At 41.8% G+C, this 21,061-nt stretch overlaps 1 long non-coding RNA gene across 1 annotated transcript; it reads right to left on the bottom strand.

The window, feature by feature from the left end:
* Nucleotides 1–11,490: 11,490 nt before the first annotated feature.
* Nucleotides 11,491–19,556, bottom strand: LOC141917983 (uncharacterized). The gene is made up of 5 exons (XR_012621537.1): nt 19,530–19,556; nt 19,217–19,313; nt 15,689–15,822; nt 11,601–11,656; nt 11,491–11,517 (listed from the first exon to the last, which is right to left on the bottom strand). It is a non-coding gene; the product is annotated as an uncharacterized LOC141917983 (long non-coding RNA).
* Between the last annotated feature and the right edge of the window lie 1,505 nt (nt 19,557–21,061).

A 21,061-nucleotide genomic window follows, 5' to 3' on the forward strand; every position in this document is an offset into this window, starting at 1 on the left:
AGGACCACCAACAATTTGGTGGTATGTCCAGACTTGGAAAGGACGGACCTTGTCTTTCTTTGCTGGGGCTGTTGGAAGAGCTACTGTGGTGCTAACAGCTCGTGCACAACAGCAACAACAGCAGGCGTCGCCTGTCTTTGAAAGGGAACACAGTAATTCTGCAAGGGTTGTAACTCAGGTTGGATTAAAGAACTCCCTGGACCAACAAGCTGTTTAAAATAGCAAACTTCATAAGCCATCACCTCTTGCAGCTGATAGAAAAGACAGAAAGAATGACTTGCAGGTATTGGCTAATCACTCCACCCAGATGCATAATTACAAGGGACCTGACACTTTCCTAAGCGGTTGTTCTGGCTGACTAGATGAATGCACCAATGTTAGAGAAGAAACATGTATTTACCATCCTAGCATTCAAGCAGCATCCTAGGATGACTAACATAGGCTATATGTTTAGTGATATTACTACTAAAACCTTAAGCCACATGAAAGCCTTAGTCACATCAAAACCACGGTACAGTGTTAGAGCACAGCTGGCTACCCGCATTTAGAAGTGAGAGAGGTTGGTACTCACCCTGGAGAGCACACAGAAAGTGTCACGACTCCGCCTGGTCCAGACTTTATATGCCCCTATCTCAAGGTCACTGGTGATAACTGTTTAAAGGCATCAGCAGTTTTCTTCCATGCCTATATTTGTCCGCCGGATCCTGGCTGAGGAGACAATGCCTGGGGAGGGGACACGTGTGGCTGCACCCTGTTGAGGAGCGGGGGGGCAGGAATGTCAGAGGGGAGAGGCGCGCTCCTCGCCGGCTGCCCCTCACCACGCTATTCTTGCTCCATGACTTCATGGAAGAAGCTTTTCCTGCTTCTGTGTTTTCACAGGGGCAAGCGTTTCTTTTCCAAGTGCCTCAGAACTTAATTACCATGGGCTTGGCAGGGGGGGGTGGTGGTGGTGGAAATTAAGACTATTCAGATGTAACTCCCCTAGAAGATGAAAATCAAAGCCTCTTGCACAAGGGACAATTGATTATAAAGGGAATTTGGTTACGTGACCCAAACTGCCTTCAAGAAACAAAGCTACGATATGAGTTCTCGCATCCCAGTCAAGCTTTTTAAATCCCTTTCCTGGGCCCCAGAGGTTTAAAAGCCAAGCCTATAGGCTCAGGTTTTGGATACACAGGTATTCCCCAGTTTATGAACAAGGCAAGACTGTGAAGAAATGTAAGAATATATTGATTCTGCCTGGGAAATTAATTACAGATAATAAAGTAGGCATCAGTTTTAGTGAGTGCTTTGCTTCAGGAAACTCATTTATGAGACTGAGTTTAGGCAATGTCTTATCGTAAACTCATTTTTCCTGTAAAACAAGCACCATAAGTAACTCAGGTCTCCTTTCACTTCAACCCATAAATAGCAAAACAACTGAAACATCCAGATTGATTTGCTTTTACCAGCATGGGTAGATATATAGGTTTCCTTTGGTTCTAGCATAAACTGAATATAAAAGCACAAAGGAAAATAGATATTGTGGATAATGCCTCCCCACAAGGGAAGACAATATAATAGGGTTTTACAAAACTCAATTCCAAAGAAGCAAAGGGAACCGGGAGGGAGCTTGTCCACAGCTTCCCTGGATTCTTAGACACCCACAGGAGCAAGTGGTTTGGTTTGTGATCAGGCAAGAAGAAAAATGTTTGCATACTGAGTCTGCTATTTTTAAAGCTGTTGTCCTGATGACTGGACAGTGACAGGTTGCACAGACAAAGTAGGTTTGTAAGAAACGAAGGAATTTATGGAAGTGATAGACTCAAATACAGGAGGTCTGTAATCTCAAATACAGCAGGTCTGAGGATCCGAGTGCTTTAGTAACCTGGTATTTTTAGCATTTGGGGAATGCAACCAAGAGACAGAGAATCACTACTGCTTTGCTAGAGACATGCCCACCTCCAGAATTAAGCTGAGGAGAGGGGCCCCTGCTAAAGCTAGGGGTGAGGCTTTCAGGCCTGGTCTGGATACATCTGTGAAAGGAGCCTATGCTCGAGCTGAAGACAAGGGGCCTGTGTCACGCTCCTCTCACATATTTCCTTCAACCCAAATCGCCTCCCACACCTCCCAGCCTGCTGATCTAGAGGTGCTTGGTGCCTCGCAGCATGGACAGATGTTGATGTCGGATCTAACTCATCACCTTCTTGCTTTATATCCGGTGAAAAAGAAAACAGAGCTAGTGATCTCAGTTGCTTAGGTGAAGAGTGAGTGGTGGTGTAAAGCTCAAGCAGACACTCCTGATCACATAATTTGAAAGAAGATAAATCCCATGTGTCACTGAGACTTATGGATGCTGCTAATCTGCTGTGAAGGCTGAGAATATGATTATTTCATGCCATGAGGGTATAACACGCTGATACTCTCTCTTTCCTTCTCCCCTCTCATGTTGCCAGTAGCTTTACTTCTAAATACAATATTCCCATTACCACCTACTTTGCTTAGAAGAAGGCATCTTTTTACAAATACACTGTTATCACTTACATTTTTTTCTGTTCTGCAAATATTCAGCTTTCATCAGTCCTGCATGAACACTAAAATCTTGCTCCCACGCCTCCCTTTTCTTTTTTGGGGTTGCAAACAACTGTTTCCCTAGCTGATGCCAATGCAATTTCAATGCTTGTGTCGCTTAGAAAGGGACACAGCCAGCACTGGTTCAAACATGATCAATTTATTTTCCTTGCTAGCCTGATGTGAATTGATACTGCACATGTTATTCCTGCCTTGCTGGAGTTTATTTGCTTTCTTTTAATATGAACCAGAATTTGCAGCACGTTTCCCCTAGATTAAATTTGTAACAGTGACAACCGAAGACATTTGTCTCTGGCAGGGGCTACTTTTAGAAAGGTTAATGCTGGTCACTGTTTCTAGGGAAACAAGGGACTTTGATAAGAAGCCCTTGTGACTAACCTATTTTTAATAACATTACATATTGGAAAGGAATGCAATAACTGTTATCAGCTCTAGACACAGATAGTGTCAATATTGTGGTCTTATATAGAAAAGTTGGCCTCTGGGATCTGTAATAGCCCAGTTGTGAACCGTCGCTATTTTTTTAGAAAAAAAGATGAACTAGGGAGTTGTGTTTTGACAAAAGCTGGCCTTTAGAGTACTCTTAATAAAATGTGCACTGTAATAATCTGGCACTCCTGAAAAGCAAGATCAATGAGATAAAAGGACGCTAGTTCAAGATAGAGATGCGTGGAGAAAGTGTCTTCTGAGTCAGGATCCTCTGGACTGCTCCATAAGCAAGCAGAAAGACTATCCTTCTGCGAGATGCGTCTAAATGACTGTATCTAGAGACTGAGAACCTATTATTTACCTTGGGGTTTTTTTTGGTCACTGGTCCCTGCTGCTATTGCAGTCTCCATTTAAAACAAATGGGAAAGAGATAAAACGATCTAGTCAGACGCTCTTTGAACAAGAAAGGTCATCCATGTGGGAATAGTTTCGGTGGAAGGAAAATGTGAACATTGTACCCAGCAGCAAATCCAGGCCCATTCTGTATGAGTGGATGTATTTTCTCTTGTGAAGAGTTATGGTTTAATTCTTCAAGCCATTGATGCCTCAAAGAGAAATTGGAGGGGGAGAGAAGCTTAGCTTTAAAAATAGTTGTGCTTGGCTCCATCTCTAAAGGATGAGAAAATTGGCACTGAACAGCACATTTAAAGTGTGTTTATGACAGCTAAATTCTCATTATTGGAACTGGAGGTCTTCAGGTTTCTGCAAGCCTTTGTGCTCCCCCTGGTGCAGTGCACACACTAGGCAGTGGACTCAAGCATCCGCAATCTGAAGTGGTATTGTGAGCTTCCGCTCATGCTCCTTTCAGAATAGTAATTTTAAATAGTTTCCTCCAATTAGCTACTTTGTGGTGTGATAGTATAAAAGAAGTTTAAACTTCTCTATGGAAAGCATCTGCTTTCACGCAAACATGGCTGGGGAAATAATTTCTAAGCCACCAAAAATGTTTTAAGCCACTGAAATCCATGATCTATTGCTATCAGTATGCAGGCCCCTGAAACAGAACACCTCTTTCCGCTTTGAACAGCTTGAAATCACCAGTGACTGCAAAGAATTAATGCACAAAACCACAAGAGGAGAGTAGCCGATCTTGTTCACTTGGTAGCGCAGAGCAGTGCCCGTCCCTGGGCCATGCTGCCTGCCGGCCTCCGCCTCTCATCCCGTGCCAAGGGCCCAGCTCCGGCTGCATCGGCACGCTCCCCTCCTAGCCCGGGCTAGGCAAATAAACATTTCGGAGTTGTCATTGCTGCCTCTCCCCTGCTGACATTCGATCATTATGGTATCTTAAGAACGTTTAAATATGTCAGGGTTTTAATGGGAGAGCTCGGCTTCTGGAAGCGAGACTGACAGCGCTTTGAGAGCAGATTAACAGCGCTGATAAATCAGTCTCAAACTGACTCACAGCCCTAAGAAAAATAGGAAGGTGAAAACAGTAAAAAGTAAGCCTAATTAAATAAATGGTCTCAGCTCTTCAGCTCTGGAGATGTACCAGGGAAGGGAAAGAAGGATTTTGTCATGTGCCTTCTCACTCTTCTCTCTCCAAAAGCTGACATTCCCCCATCCCCTCTGTGAGAAGTTTTCAGTCTCCAATAATCTAGAGCATCCCACCCTGCCCGTCAGATCAGAGAGTATGCAATGGCATGTTTTCAGAACTGCTGCATATCCTTTTCCCAACTTTCACATATCCTAATTGCCATTGGTGAGTTTGGGGTCTGTCCCCCCCCCACCTTAAACTGCTCTGCATTATTCACAACCAGTGGGGGAAGCCAGGGAGTTAAAAGCCCTAATAATGCATGTAAGTAGTTCAGGTTAATCTTTTCAGTATTCATTAACTAAGCATTTATTTGCACAGCACGTCATTAGAATTACCGTAGCCCATTCACCAGTTCTATTATGCCCTTCTGAAGCTATAGTCAGAATTATTTTAGCCTTGATCAATGCAGAAAAAAGAAATAAATTCATAAACGTCTCTCCAGGGTTTGTATTACACAATCTGGCTTCAAAGACAGGGTACTTCATTACCCCTACTTCAGCCTGTGACTATGATGCACTCTCTCTGCTCAAGCTGCCTGAAAACCACATTTCCATTTCAATAGGCAACACTGCCCTAAAATGCTCCTAGGCCTTCAGACACAACATATTCTAGTTCCCAGTGCGAAGCTCCTGCAAGACAACTTTCCTTTCTTTGCCTTTTTTGCATTTCAGCTTCAAGGATTCAGAGCCTGCCTTTCAGGTATGGGCAGAGGTGGGTACAGCCCTTGCTGATCACCTGGTTTTGCTGCTGTGGAGGTTTATTTTTCAGAGGACGTGAGGGCAAAAAAGGGAAAACATTCGTGCCTTTTTAGACACGAGTGATTTTTCAATTTTTTGCTTCTGTAACTTAATTGTAACTCGACTTTCCATCAAGGATTGCTTGCTATCTTGTGTATATCTTCTGCCAATAGCAAACTATGCTAAAAGATGCACCGACAGTTTAATTGATGAAATAATTGCCATGAGGAGATACTTTATTAACATTGCAAGTGCTGACAGAATAAACCTGATGTGATTGGCACAACACTAAAATAGCAAGAAGGCACTGCAGGAAGCAGACACCAAGTTTCTCAGCTAAGCAAAGACAAGACACTGTTTCTTTCCAAGCACAACTATGTCGAGTTGGTCACCTCTGCCAGGAAACTCAGTCAGCAAAGCTCCTTGAAAAAATAAGGCCAGTTTTTAAAGAAAATCTATTTCCAGAGGTATTACTTTCTGCCATGAGCTCGAGAAAGGACAAGTCTCTACTCCTCATATGGTCTAATGACTTGATGCTTCTTGTCAGTCAAATTTAAACACCTCCAAAAATGGACATGACATCTTTCTCTCCAGCAGCAACATTCTGGAGCAACTGGCTGGTGTGTGCATATAAATATGTATATATATATAAACACACACACACAAATATATTTATATGTCTGTGTGTATATAGCTAAACCTATCTATACATACATATATATAGATTTATAAATGTGAAAACAAGTTTATTTTCTAACTTCTCCCCTCCCAGCTATGATGCTCCACACTTACAGCTTAATACTAGATAAAATGAGCTTTTCCGTTGAAGACCTGCTGAACTGATGCCGCGGACCGGCGCTGTACCACAGCCGAGCCGTGGCAGACTCCACCACCGCTGCTCTCCCGCCTTTCACTGCACCAGGCTCCTGCTACCCAGGCTCAGCACGGATGAGACACAGGGGCTGACGCTGGAGCCGAAATCCTGCCGCCAGCAAAACCCCCAAAAGCGCTTTAGGCTCAGCCCCTTTTCTGCACAGGGCGTTTCTATTTTGCTGGATGAGCACATCATGTCTAACCCCAGATTAGTTTCTGAAAAGGAAGGGTGACATAAGAAAGGGGTGAGCTGCAGGCTCTCACTGTTAGGGAGGGCAGAGACAGAAGTGCTGAGATGCCAAAAGTTACAGGAGAGAGGGTTGGGGAGGCCACGGTGAGAAAAGGTCGTGCTGGACCCCCCCTGAGAAACCCACAGAGCCCTTTAGAGAAAGGCTGCACTATGTATCTAGACCAAAACCCACTGAGACACCATCGCCGAGATCGGCCGGGCATTGCCTTTGCAGAGGAGGACCACCTTTGTCACAACAGTGAGCAGCAGATGAGATTTCCAGTGAGGTTTACAGCCGTGACTCCCTTCAGAGTCACACCAGCTCCCCAGCAGCAGCTAATCTTGTTGTAGCAGAATTGATTTTAAATGTTTTTTTTTGTAATTGAAATACACATTCTGTCTTTATAGGGGAAAAAATGAAGGAGATGGGGAAAAAATAAAGTAAGATTCAATGCTTACACAAAGCATATTGCACAAAGCCAAAGTACCCATCACATACACATCTTTATGTCTCACACAGCGGTCTAAAAAAGAAAAGGGAAAGAAGAAATTAAATGACACATCTGGTATGATGATGCAAAGCTAGATTGCTGTAAAAACACTGAGCAAGAATGAAAAGTATGCCCTCTCTCAGTGAGGGCCCTTGAAGCTTCTCTTTAAACACCAGTAGCTCAGCAGCATGAAAACACCAAACAGCTCATTTGACAGGACCACCATCCCACTTGAGTAACTTGTTAAATTTTCATCAAAACTCACTCAACAGAAAACCTTGGGGTTTGATCTATCCAGCCTGTCCCACAGAAGCTTCTCACCAGCAGCTCCTGGTTCAAACCTATTCACCAAAAGAGCAGTTTGGAATAGCCTTGATTAAAGCGCTGTTGCTGCACTGCCCTGGGGATGCAGGTGGTTATTAATCTCACCTTTCTAGGTGCTGTTCTGCAGGGCCAGTGCCTGTGCCTTGCATCTGCTAGAGAGAATGGAATCCTAACAATAACTCCAGCAGGGCAACAAAATAACATTTTTATTTAGATAGCTATAGAAAGATGTATATGATTTTTTTTTAAACCATCACTGATGTTTTTTGGAGAATCCAAATTTACAGCAGAAGGCTTAGCTGCAAAATTTAACACAGAATTTTGACAAAAATATGGGCTATTTTGGAGTATGAAAATATGCTATGGAAAAAAAGCAAAGGAAGCTTTATTTTCTAAGTTGGATTATTCTGCCTCTTGCCTGTCAAGATATACTGGTCCTGGTGGAAACTCTGGTCCTTCTTGTTGTACTGCAGTTGATGAACAGGGATTTTCCAGAGAAGAAAAATCTCCTCTCCCATCCTCACCCAAATGTACACCAGACCACAGAGAAGGAACTGCAGAGCTTAAGCGCAGATGATTTCCATTGCATTGCCAGCATGGTCTGGATACCTACATTCATCCGTTACTGACACACCCTCATACTCCAAGATCTGCGGTGTATCCATCCTCAGGAAAAAAAAAAAAAAAAGGAATTAAAAATCACTGTGAAACAGAAGTTACTGACACATTTCTAGGAAAGGGAAGCTGATTGAGGCAAAGGTAGGGGCTACATCCATATAAACACCGAGGGATTTAATTCCCACTGCTTTCTCTGTGTGGAGTTACAAAGCTGATTACCTTCAAAGAAGAGGGACTAAGTGGTCCGTTCATGATCACAGCGTTAGACCAGGAAAATCCACCCAGCAACAGGGCTGTAAGAATTTGACAGTGGCCTTGGAGCAAGTCCCTCTCTGCTCCACGGGGAGATGGGCTTCTCACCAGATGGGTCATCTCTTTCACACATACTTGGTTTAAAAAGTAGGAAGTTTACCTGGGTAAAAACTAACGGCAAGTCACTCTCACTTGACCAGTTTATTCCAAATCAAGAACGAGAGGGGCAGATTTTAGATACCGAAAGTATAAGCAGCAATAGCACTAAGTGGTACTGTTGTTCAAAAGAGAATAGGCAGATACATTCAAAGATAATAGCAAGGCCCATTATGTTTCAAGTTACATCTCAGGGAAATTTGGCTCACTCTTCATTGGACACACAGACTGGAATTTTAGCTACTTGCAGCAATCAGAAAACTATCCTGAATACCCCTGACCTTCTTACAGTTTTCTATTACCATGCAGGGTGACTACGCCTTGGCATGGAAAAAGCATGCAAATTAGAGTATGAGACCAATCAGTAGAATTTATTTCAATGAGAGAAAGAATCAGAAAGCAGACTTATAGATCCATTCCCAGCAATAATAAACCAAACTCCATTTAAGACCGAGTCCAACAGTGGGCAGCAATTCTATCCCATACCCATGCAAGGCAGACAGGTCTTACTGATTTAATCACTGTGTATGCATAAAGTTTAAAGAAAAAAACACCCAAATACTCCCTTAATCAGAAAGACATGGTCTTTCAGACTACAGCTTCAAGATGTGTTTTAATGAGCATTAAAAAAAAAGGTATGAATGAGTGCTTTTGTACAGCTTATGGAAAGGAGGTTCCAAAAGGACTAATGAAATGAAGTCTTCCACTCTTTTCCTATTGCCCATACCACAGCCTGTTTGTTAGCAGTAACAACGTGTGACATGTCACACGGGGCTCTGCTAAGATGAGCTCCAGACCTCTGACACCAAATCACTGATAAAGTTATAACATGGAAAAAAAGGCTGTCCAAGTCCCTTCACAATAGCCAAGCTCTGGGAGTCAGCAGTGCCCGTGTTAATCCAGCTATCTCCATTAAGTGTATCCCACCACCATTATCAGAACCAGAAGTGAAAAGGTATTAGGAAAGGAAAGATATATTTGCACAGTGCTCTTTCACTGGAGAGGGTTTGTGTCTGACTTCCACTGTCCAGCTCAGCAGCAGTGGCCAAGCGAGGAGAGCGTGTGTGTGCAAGGGTACGTGTGAGGAGCCCAGCCAGCCATGAAGGCTGCTCGTAAAGCATGCATTCAAAGAGCAAGCCAAACAGTCATTCAGCCATGCCTTAACATATTCATATAATTTAATGTTCCTTGGCATCACCTCCTTTCTCTCCCTACCCTCACCTAAGGACGGATGATCTAGGAGCCGGCCCGTAATCTCCCTCCACACCATTCTCTTTTTGGACTTGGGGGAAGCGCATGGCAGAAGGAGAGCACCAGGAGAGCTCATCACTTGTGGCTCTGCATTTACCAAACAAAAGACAACTGTATATGGGCAAGAAAGTATAATTAGCAGATACTGTTCCAATCTTACTCCTCCTTTATTCATTACTGTCTTCAGACACCCCCTTTCTCCCCCAAAATAAACCTTCATTGGAACAACAGAATGGACGCATCACCTTGGATGTTTTTACAACCTGACAAAACATATTAAGCACTGACATCAACATTCTCAAGATTCAGCACTTGCCCTGTCTATCAGAATTTCTTTAGAGATCTGAAATACCAAAAAAAGGAATCCAGCAAAGAGAATATCTTCCTAGCCATAAAGGATTAGGGGCCTTAAATAAAAGCTGAAAAAGCTGAAAATTCTGTGCGAACTGGTGATAGGAACAGATCATTACTATTAAAAAAGCAAATACCCAGAGGATATATGATCCTCCTGCACCAACGGTATTTCTGATCAGCCAGTCTAAGTAAATTCAGCACAGTATTTATGTATTCAACTTGAAGAAAAATACATACTAAGGACAGAATTACAGTTAGGAATATGACAGGGATGCTGCCATTAGCCTCCAACCAAGCATCACCGATCCAGGAAATTACGAGATTAGATAAAAAGAAACCCAACGAAACTGAAATAAGAAACATATAGTTAGGGAGTTCAGAAAGTCTTAATGTTGCTGTATAGCGAGGACAGACTGTGACTAAGGCATCTGAGTGTTTGTATTCCTACAAACTTTTTTAAAGCTGATTCCACTTTCTGAATTCATTAAATTCATCAGCATTCATTAATTTTACCAGGCTTTTTTTGTTTTGTCCCCTTCAGGAAGTTCCCATTTCAAATGACTAGGTGGAGACTGAACAAGGAGCACTAGCTGGGGCTCCTGCACGAGATTTCTGGCTTTCTGGAGGAGCAGAGCACCAAACAGCAGAAAGCTATTTTAAGGGCTGAGCTACTGGAGAAGCACAAGACAACCAGTGGTCACCAGTGCTCTAAAGAGGCTTACACCTATTTCACATGACTGGAGCCTCACAAAGCAGCCCATTCCACTCACAGGTTTGGCTTTTAAGTTGCAGTAGAACTGGTTTATGGGTTGTTTTTTTTTTTTCCTTCTTGAAAGGGAGAATGTATATAAAGAAATGGTGTGAAGATCCTACTTTCTGAGTCCTGCCAGCACCAAACTTCTGGTTCTCCCACATTCCCACCAGCAGGCAAGATTTCAGTGCTATGGGGGACATTTCAAGCAGAAACATACAAGCCACTCAACCATTAACCATTTAACCTTTAAAGACTAAAGCTAAGTGGCACAATTAATCCACCAGTGAAAGTCTATGCGTGCCTTGTCTCCCCATAAGAGTGGCATTTCAGCCACTGCAGACTGATAATAAATTGCATTATATCTGATATCACGGTGGACCTATTTAACAATTTTTAGCCTGGCTGTACTCTATATGTAACATTAAATGCAGCCACTGCTAACAACTTGGCTTAATTATTACCCAATTTCTTCATATACATGCAGGCAGAAGATTTCAATTATTTTTGATTATATGGAAAATTTCAAGTGTCTGGTTTATTCCACTAAGATCATTCAGAACTCAGTAAAACCCCCAAATGCTTAATTCTTTAAATGACAGTTTTTAATTAATTTGAACTCAGGCTAATTAAAAGATTTGCAGATTGCAGCAGTCTAGTCCATTTTCAAAATGCAAGCCTTTACATCTACAGCAAATACACTTTATTTTCTATTCAGATTAAAGATTCAGCCCCTACTTTAAGTGCAAAAACCTCGTCAGCCTTAACAGTAGAATTACAACTGACAGCAGGTAATAGAAGCGCTCCATCAGTTTGGGCTCCAAGCTACAAACCGTGTCTCAAGAATACCCAAGTCCACCGCGCCCATCCGCATGAAAATCTGGGCACTAGAGACAGGAACAAGAGCTTTAGTCAGAGCTTTTGGTGGTAACAGCCTTGACTTGATCCCCCTCACCTACCAAACACTTACCTGTTTGTGCAGCACTGTATAAAGGGGGAAACCAATGCCCAGCTCTGACAGCCACCCTGAAACAAAATAAGGGAACTGTATTTGCTAGGTATCCCACAGAAACACTAGCTTCAGTGGATAACTTCAAAAAGAAAAGGTAAAATATTTTACTTGAAATTTGTAACCAACAAAAGTAAGGCTGTGGTTACGCTATAGATTTCTCCCCACCCACCATTACTTTTGTCCTCACCGATCAATTCCAATGACATTTGACAAAGGGAAAGTGGTTCCGGTAACAGTCTTACAAGTCAGTAGCTGGCCAGAAGCTGGACTCCAAAGCCAACATGGGCAGAAGTTGTTTTTCTCATATTCTGTGCACCACAGCCTGGGCCACCTAGCAGCTCCATAATTTGCAAGCCAGCATCACAACATGCTGCTCCCACCCTAGTGGAACAACCTCCCTGGGGACGTGGTAGAGCCCCCATCACTGCAGGGTTTTCAGATGCAACTGGACAAAGTGCCAAACAATCTCATCTAGGCTCCCTTTCCCACAAAAGGCTGGGCCAGATGATCTTTCGAGGTCCCTTCCAACCTGGGCTGTTCTATGATCACTAGGAGCACAGAGGTGAGCAAACAGGCCACTTTTACATAGAGCAAAACAAGAGCTTAAGGAGGGCAAAGGACCCGATCCCCCAGTGCGTAAGTTTTGCTGCTTTAAATGCATGAAAGTCACCAAGTCCTTGACTGGCATGAACAAAGTTGGATTTTCAGCACAACACCTTTATACAGCTGCCGGCAATGAGCTTTCTTCACATACAAATATAGCTAATGTATACAGCGATTGTTGGCTTGATTTCTCCATTTAGGGTGAGTAATGCACATAGCCATAGTAACCAGCTCCTGCCACAGAGTCTTCCTTCTCTTCTGAAGTCAATCTATTTATGCATGGATCTGTGAAGAGGAGTTTACGTTTCTTCTGGTTGGAAGAGCAGGTGAGAGAGGCCTGGCTCTGCAGTTCTGTCACACACTGTGGAAATTACATGCACTGACCTTGGCTGTTGTTCGGTAAGTGGTTTTCCAGTGTGTCATATGCATGTTACCCACTTATTGACCCACTTGAGTCTATATAAATCAACCAATATTCTCTTTGCTAAACAGGGTTATTAAAAACACAACATCAATGTGCAGCAATATCTCCAAACGAATCTCCCAGTCAAGGTATCAATAGTTTTAAGGTGTTTTCAATGAGTTCGTGTAGTTTCACAGCAAAATAGGTTTGTGACTAGCATTACATTAACATTCTGTCTAAAGGATCTTGAATCTGAGGACATTTACCTTTTAATGTTTTAAAAATACAAGCATGCCAGAGCCTTTAACACAAGATAACAAAATCCAATTTCACTTGCCTAGATCAGTCTTTGCTGCTGTACTCAAGTCCCAGATCTGATCTAAGCTTTATCCCTTTTTAAATGGGTAAAAATAAACACATTCTTTCTTACTCTTTATGGAGACAAAAACATTGCAAAGGAGGAAGTATATGTGTACTGTGAAGAACTGAACCAAGCAACAAAGATCACCCCAAAAGGACATGTAGCAAATACTGCTTTAGTTGTTCAGCTCTTTATAGTAAATAGTGGTGTTTATATAGAAAATTAATGATTCAGATGGTAGCTTAGACTACAGACCTGTTCCTGGAAGGAGGGAAAATCCTGACTCCTTCCCCAGAAAACTTTATTAAAGAGATTAGAGGCCTTTACATAGAGGAATAATACATAGAGACTAAGAAACATCTCAAAGCTATTGTGATATTTTTAATTGTTACACAGTACCTTATTGAATGAAAGGGAAGCTGGCCATGTGTGTGAACTGTGGAAAGCAACTTATTTTAGACAGCAGTAAAACAGGTTTGACCTAAATTGCTGAGCTTAACTTTACCTTGGGCTATGAACAAGTGCAGAAGTTACCAGAGCCCAGCTGGCATCAGTAGCCCACTGAATCCCTTAGCCTCTCTCTAAATTGTGAGGCATCATCGTAACCATCCAACCAAAAATTACCAGTTTGTACCAGTGGTATGAACGATCATTGTTTAATATTTCAGTCCAGCAGAATTCTCATCTAAGCACATGTGCCTGTTTGATTTGCCTAGGACTGGCGATGTTTAATGAGTCTGGGAGAAATCCAGGAAAATGTTATCACTGAACAACAGACAGAGACTAATGCCAGACTTGAGCTACCTGATTTAAAATTTTTATCACACTTCAACACTGCAATGAATGGAAAATACTTCTCAAAGATTAATACCACTCCTCCTATCTCTCCTCTAATCACTTTCTACCTTAAGTTTTGAGAAACGGTAGAATTTTGGTGGGGTGATGGTGGAGGCTTGTGTTATTCCAGTTTCTGTAATGCAGGACACCTCACACTTCTTAGCCTGAGGGACAAAAACCACTCCTAGGTCCTGGCCATCCATGGCTGTAGTGTAACAGTTTAAGTTGCACACACCACACGTGATGGTGTAATTGTTACAGAATTTAAACACTGACATTTTAAACACTTCCCCTCTAACCTGAGACTTACTGACATAAAACATCAGTTTTATCTCAATAGGATATTAAGATAAAGGAGACTTAAGTATCACCCCCCTTTCAAATAGTGAAATCATCTCCTGGAGAACTGTACGTCAGGACTTGCACTCACTTGGGCTCAGCTGAAAGGCCTTTTACCCTCTAGCAACTGTCATTTGCAATTCTCCTTGTGGTGCAGACTTGGTAAGATAATAAAATTGTATCTGCAGTTTAGGTCTAGTTTCTATCCTTTTTTCTCACCAACTTATGAATAAACATGACTGTATCATCAGGCTTCAAGTAGTTAGATTTATTATAAACAAGGCTTGGGAGCAGGAGGGAAAGAGGGAAGGAAAAGTGTCATTTGAGTACTCCAGGCTTCAGAAATAGAACTAAAATTGGAGGCTGTGTGACCTCGCTTCAGCACCTGCGTGCGTAAGTGCTCTGCTTCCAGTGATGTGATTAGATGCTATTTTTCCCCTGGGGGCTCTGCCTCATTCTGCATATGAGATCGGCCTGCGTGGGGAGGAAGGCAAAGTCAGGTGGTGAAGGAGACACTGCTGTCTGTACATCCCTTTTCACTCTGTTGCAGAAGCTGCCTTCTGTATGAGTCAGAATTGGGGAAAAGAAAGGTGATTTTAAGATTCAAGTAATTGCTTGCTGCATTAGTACACCAGAAGGCTTCACCACAAAGTACCTGTGTGATAGCAGGGAAGCCATTTACACTGACTTTTAGACAGGCAACCACCATAACTGGTTTAATTTTCTATCCAACTAGGTTGAAAGGCCCCAGTTTGCATGGAAAGGCTGAGTGGAAAGGCATGAAAGTACAGCATGGCAGGGCTGCAGCCAAAGCCACTAAGAACCATTCTCTGGAGTTACAGAAAGCCTATCTGTGCACGCACGTATGAAGTGTTATGTACTGACAAATGGTGACTTTCAACTTTTCCCATAAGGAGCCCCAGACTAGCAGTCTAGCCCAATTTGCATCTTGATTCTGTGTTGGTAACATAAAGGTAATTGTATGTAGATGCCATAACGACAAGTACCATACAGAAATGAATGAGACAGGCTACACATTAGATATTTTATCTTTATCTGTTTAATAGCTGCATATGGGCAAAGGTTCTTCACACACACACACGCACAAGCGTGTGAGCAGTGTAAGCAGCAGCACATGCGTTTGAACAGTTACCAGCTGCTCCTGCAGGGAGAGGCAGGAACAACCACTATTCTGGCACTCCACAGACTCCAGGAGCCTGTTCACCTCTCTGGGGAACAATCACCTTGGAGGGTAGCGTGCATCAGCCTGCCCAAAGATCTCACTCACTAAGCACAGCATGCCTAAAAATATACAGCACTTCAGCCGTGGACATTGAACAGGTGAAGGAGTGACAAGCCTCACATGCAGAGAGGATGCTGTTCCCCAGCATATTAACACACCCACCCCCCCACCAAAAAAAGTGACTCCTGCTCTTGTCAGTGAAAGGCATAAAGGTATTTACTTGATCTTTGCAGAACACAAGCAAAGCAACAGCACAATACCTTGAAGCATATTCTGAGCAGCTTTTTTGTGTTGAAGCAAACCATTAAACTGATACTGAAATGGACACAAAAGCTCTCCGAGATTTCCTGCTGCCTTGGAACGGCACAAAGAAGTTGTACTGATTCACTTCATCCTGAATATAAGAAAATTAAAAGGCTTCTTTTAAAAGTAGATTCACTTCCCACTGCTAGATACATGATAAAAATAAACCAAAGATATTTTTCTAAGCTTTATCCTCAAAAGATAAAAAGAAAAACAGTTAAGGCTCTTGATATTACAAGTAAGTAAGCAGAAATGGCTCCTGACCATAGCTCCCACCCTCCAACCAAGATTAAACAAAATATACTGTAACTGAGCAGCGCTGGATTTTTTCCCCCCTGGGGCTTATCGGAAGCCTCTGGAATTTTAAATTACAATAGCCTTATTTCCTTCAAAGGTTATAGGACTTTCTGGATGTACTGTAAAACACAACTGAAATGCAACACTTGAATATCAATATAAGCAAATAATACACCCAGATAGATTATTCTGAAGTAAAACTGAGCCAAAACAACAGCTGCTTACTTACAAAATTAGATTTTAATAACTTAATACAGTGCAAAACCCTAAACCAGATTGTTAGCTCAGTTACTCTGAAGAAAAATTTAACTCTCCCACAAAGAAAGCTGCTATTTTGCACGCTCTCTCTCTCTCTCACATAGAGGCTTAGCTATGTATGGGTAAATCAAGGGCTAGCCATCCCTGCTATGTGGGAGATCCCAGCAGTATGAGGTGCTTGTTCTCCAGAGATAACCTTTTCAAAGATGTACTTTGGCCCAAAGGAACAGGATCCTACAGAATTTAATCAGCACATATTAAGTGACAACCCACAGGCTGGACTTAGAACAGACTCTGTACCATGAGCCAACTACATTAAAAGAAAATTGTAGTCAACAATTATACTACAGTAGCTTAGCCAAGGAAATCTGGGATTCTTCCACTCCTATCAATTTCTTTAGGATCTGAGCAACACAAATCTCCCTCTTTCCCTGCACTTTCCTTTCCTTATCCCAAAGCATAAGCAGTGCTGGGAATGTCTCAGGAAAAAAAAAACAACCAAAAAAACCCCACCAAAAACCAACCAAACAAACAAAACCAAAAAAAACCCCGAGTTGCACTGTCTGTCTCTCAGCTTCCCATGTTGCAATAAGGAATGTGTAAGCCACGTTCATCATGTTTCTCTAGCACTGAAGAGTTCATTTTTGATGCAGAGCTTTAGAAGAAAAAGATGTTTTAAAGCCCTGCCAGCAAGCAGTGTTTTCTGAGTCCATCTAAGCAACAAAAGCTACAGTGCCCACTCCTGAGTAACACACTTGTCCTTGGTTTTGTCTCTCCTTCCTTTAAGGGCCCCCGAGATTTGCACCACACACACACACATAGAGTATGCTGTGTTCAGGACTGGGATTGTGTACTGACTGAAAAGATACTTCAGATCATTCTAAATATGCTTCAAGGTTCTTTGTACCTTCTTCCATCCCACCCCCATACACTAAATAAAAAGTTTCCCACTACCTGCTTTCCTCAAGGTTGTGCAAAGGCTTGGCTATTAGCCCAACAGCTTTGGATTCAGTTTAGGTGTCACACTACACGTTTGACATCACTAAGCTGAACACTTCCTATTGCCATTAATACTTCTTGCCTAGACTGTGGCTAGTTTTGTCCACACAGTCGATTCTTCAAGCTAGGCCAGAGCCTGCACTGCAAGACCAAAGTTCTGTGCTAGGTGATCCAGATTTCTTTCCTCGCAGCCAGATGCCTTACTCCCCACACCATCCTTTTTTTGTTTGTATATTTAAAGCTGAAGGATAAAGTTGCTGCCCCACTAGTTTTGTTATCTTATCATCCCTTTTTAGTTGTTTCTCCACAGACCTTCTGTTTAGAAGGGAAGATACTGGCAGAAGGAAGAATGCAGCATGCAGTGATGCTCTTAAACATGGTCCTGGAAAGATGGGGTAGGGGGCAAATGCCACAAAAGTTTTAATAGACACACATCAGTAGACTTGTATATTTCCATTTCTGAAGACATCCTCAGTAAAAACAAATAAGTAATCCTTTGTTATGAGCAGAGTGGCTGCAATGTTTGCTCAAAACCCAACAATAATGGGTCAGTAAGACAGACACACTGATGGTAGCAATATATTATAAGGGCTCCCATGATTTCCAAGCTTCTGTTTTCACACAAAATCCAATGGCCATTAAAAAAAACCCCAACCCAAAACGAATCCTACCTTCTAGACTCAAACTTCCATTTATGGTTCAGTTAGAAAGCCATGCAGACATAAGAGGAGACATGGAGAGTTTCTAATCACATACACATGACACTAATGCCAAGCGTGAAACAAATGCATGGATCCAGCTGGCTCTTCTTGCTAATTCCCCTTTACAAGAATCATTCATAATAAAACAAGATATTCCAGCTGGTCTTCAGCCAAGATCATCAGTTAATCCCAGGTAAAAGGGCAACATATCAGAAGGGACACGAGGTCGTTCCTTAGGAAGAGTTTAACCTATTGCAACTATGAGAACCTCAGGCATAGCAGATTCAAACAGAAGCTGGACATAAAAATGAGGATCATACTACCTGTTATTCCTGCTCTGAAATGGATGCCCTCTTTGATAAAGGCGCTTAATATTTCCAGCAGTGACCAGAACAACCCATACTGCCATTCAAAAGGTGGGGAAGCACCTTGTCCTGGTTGTTGGACACAGTCTGGAACTACCAGAACATTTACACACCACCAGCTATATAGTTTTCAGTGTGACATAATTCAGCCTAACTAGTTATCCCTCATTTCTATGTACTCCTAGAAAAGTAGCCAATTTAGATTGGACTGTGGTAGAGAGATGAATGTGTCACTGGGGATATAAAGCTAGCAGACTGTTCCCAATTTCATCGTGCTGCAGAAGGGAAATTGGTGAGAGTGTTGGAAAGGAAGCCTGTTTCAAACAGTGAACAAATCTAAGATTTCAAAAGTAACCAGATGGGAATATATGGAGGGGTTTATATATAAACCAACTTTGCAAGGTTGAAAGCATTTTTTGTGAAATAATTCCTTGCCTAAAAATACTTGATCTTTGGCTGCGAACAATAAACTCTAAGAAAAAGGAGAAGAGAACCTCTTCTTACATCTCCACAAGAATGCTTAAACCAAACCTATAAAGCTGCATGTCAGTTACAGTGGAGTTTGTCCCATTTTTGACCTGCACTTATTCCAGAAAAGTGCACTGCCAGAGAATTCCTGGATAACTAGACATGTACTTCTGAATCAAGAAAATTGTAAGCATAAACAAGACAAATACTGACCAGCAGTTAACATTTTTGGCACTGCTGAATCTGTAGCATAGGTGGTTTTCAGATTTCCCTCCTTAGAATTTTATATTTTATTTACACCATCACTAAATAAATCCTACTATTCACAGTCAGTACTAAATACTTCCTGAAAAAACTATTAAAGATCATACTGCTTGTTTTAAACAGGCTTACTTACCAGCACTTACATTTAGGCTCACTTCCTGCAGCAAGGCCATGCTTTCAGTTTGTAAAGCTCAGAAGTCCTACCATTTGTGCACTGTATTAACTTCATCCTGAAGTTAAGAAAATTTCAGCCAAAGTTACACAAGCCTGGGAGGAAAGGATTTTTTGCCTATATTAAGTTGCACGTGCTAGCTCAAACACCACAGCATAAATATTTTGACTGCAATAATTAAAAAGAGATGGTCTGCCTTGTTTGTAACAGAGATAAGCATAGGGGAAGACAATGACAGCATGGGAATTGGTTCAGTAAAAGCTTCACATTCCACCTTTTGTGCAGGCAAGGATGGTCAATGGCACTTATTTCAAAAGTCAAGAGTTCAATTCCACAGCCTGTTTTATCCCAGAGGTGTGGGGGAAGACTCCACTACTAGATCCAAACAACCCAAAAGAAAACCTTCCTAATTTCAATATGAGACAGACTTCACCAGGGAAAAGCAAGTGGTAGGCACTGTCACTTGGAATCAGTGGTGAAAGGGAGGTGGAGAGATGGAGAAGTAGGGGAAAGCAAAAGCCTAAAATAAACCACTAGCAGGGAAGGAGAAAAAGATCAAAGAACACAGAATTGAGACCTAAGAGAAGGGGAGTGGTAAGATGAAGACAACATATGACAGATGATGAATTGAAGAGCATCAACTGCAAACTGTTTACTACCTCATCCCCCAAAAGTACACCAAAAGTGAACTAGAGAGCACAGAAAACACATACGACAAAAAGAAATACTCTTTTTACAGCAGAATTGAAATAATGTACAAAGCTATATAGAACCATATGCTGAATGGAAAACTTCCTCAGATGATGTAGTATAAAAGGCAGCTACTTTCAGATAAGAAGTGCTAGAGTGCCTGATACCAGGACGTGAGGTTGCTCTGAACTAAGACAACTCACGAGTCTCTGCACTCATAAAACAGGCACTTGACAACCTGACATAACACAGATAATTAAAAATCGACTCTATTGAAGAGCTATTTGTTGTGCTGGCGCCAGCTACTCTCTGCACTAAGTGAGCCTGTGGGGAAAAGAAAAAGTCCAATAGCATATTGGATGCAGCATGTAACAAGAATATTAAAACTGCACAGGGAACCTTATTACAGAACTATTTTGAACACGGATAATATCAGGACACCTAAAAGCAGACCCCTAGCACACAGCTATTTCTCTGCTTCAATTGAGTGTAAACATCTACAGGTTTTTCTACAGTGAGAAAAGCTGTATGTTTTGAACAAGATTTTAAACAGACATTGATTTATTTGCTAGTTCCATTAGCCACTATTCATTACCAATTGGAAAAGCACTGCCAGGAAAGAACACAGAAATGCTGGCAAAGTAGCTTGATGTGTCCATGCATTTATTTGCTATGCAACCCTGAGTTCAGCAACATTTGGCTTAGAACAGCATATTGCAGCATCACATTTTTCCAGGGGAAAAAAACCCACCAAACAAACAGTCGATATTCATACACCATGCTTATTACTGTGGATTCTATCATGTAAAATCCAAAGATTCACTTACCATTTTCTGGGGACATGAACCTTATTGCTGCATAACCTTACCCTGGTGAGCCAAATGACATTTTTGCTCTCCCATTCTACTATTTGAAAACAAAGTCAGACCAACATTTGTCAGTTTAATTAGTAACACACTTGACATTTCCTGCTTGAATTTCTTTATATGAGAAGTCTCCAGCAGAAAAGGAACAAAACTACCATTTACTCACCTTTTGCCATGACCGAGAGACTTAAAGAGAAATGAATCCATATTTGCAAGTTAACTTTGACACTCATTAGACAGAAATGAAAAT

This window comes from Strix aluco, chromosome 2 (assembly GCF_031877795.1).
Source record: "Strix aluco isolate bStrAlu1 chromosome 2, bStrAlu1.hap1, whole genome shotgun sequence".
NCBI classification, from domain to species: domain Eukaryota; kingdom Metazoa; phylum Chordata; class Aves; order Strigiformes; family Strigidae; genus Strix; species Strix aluco.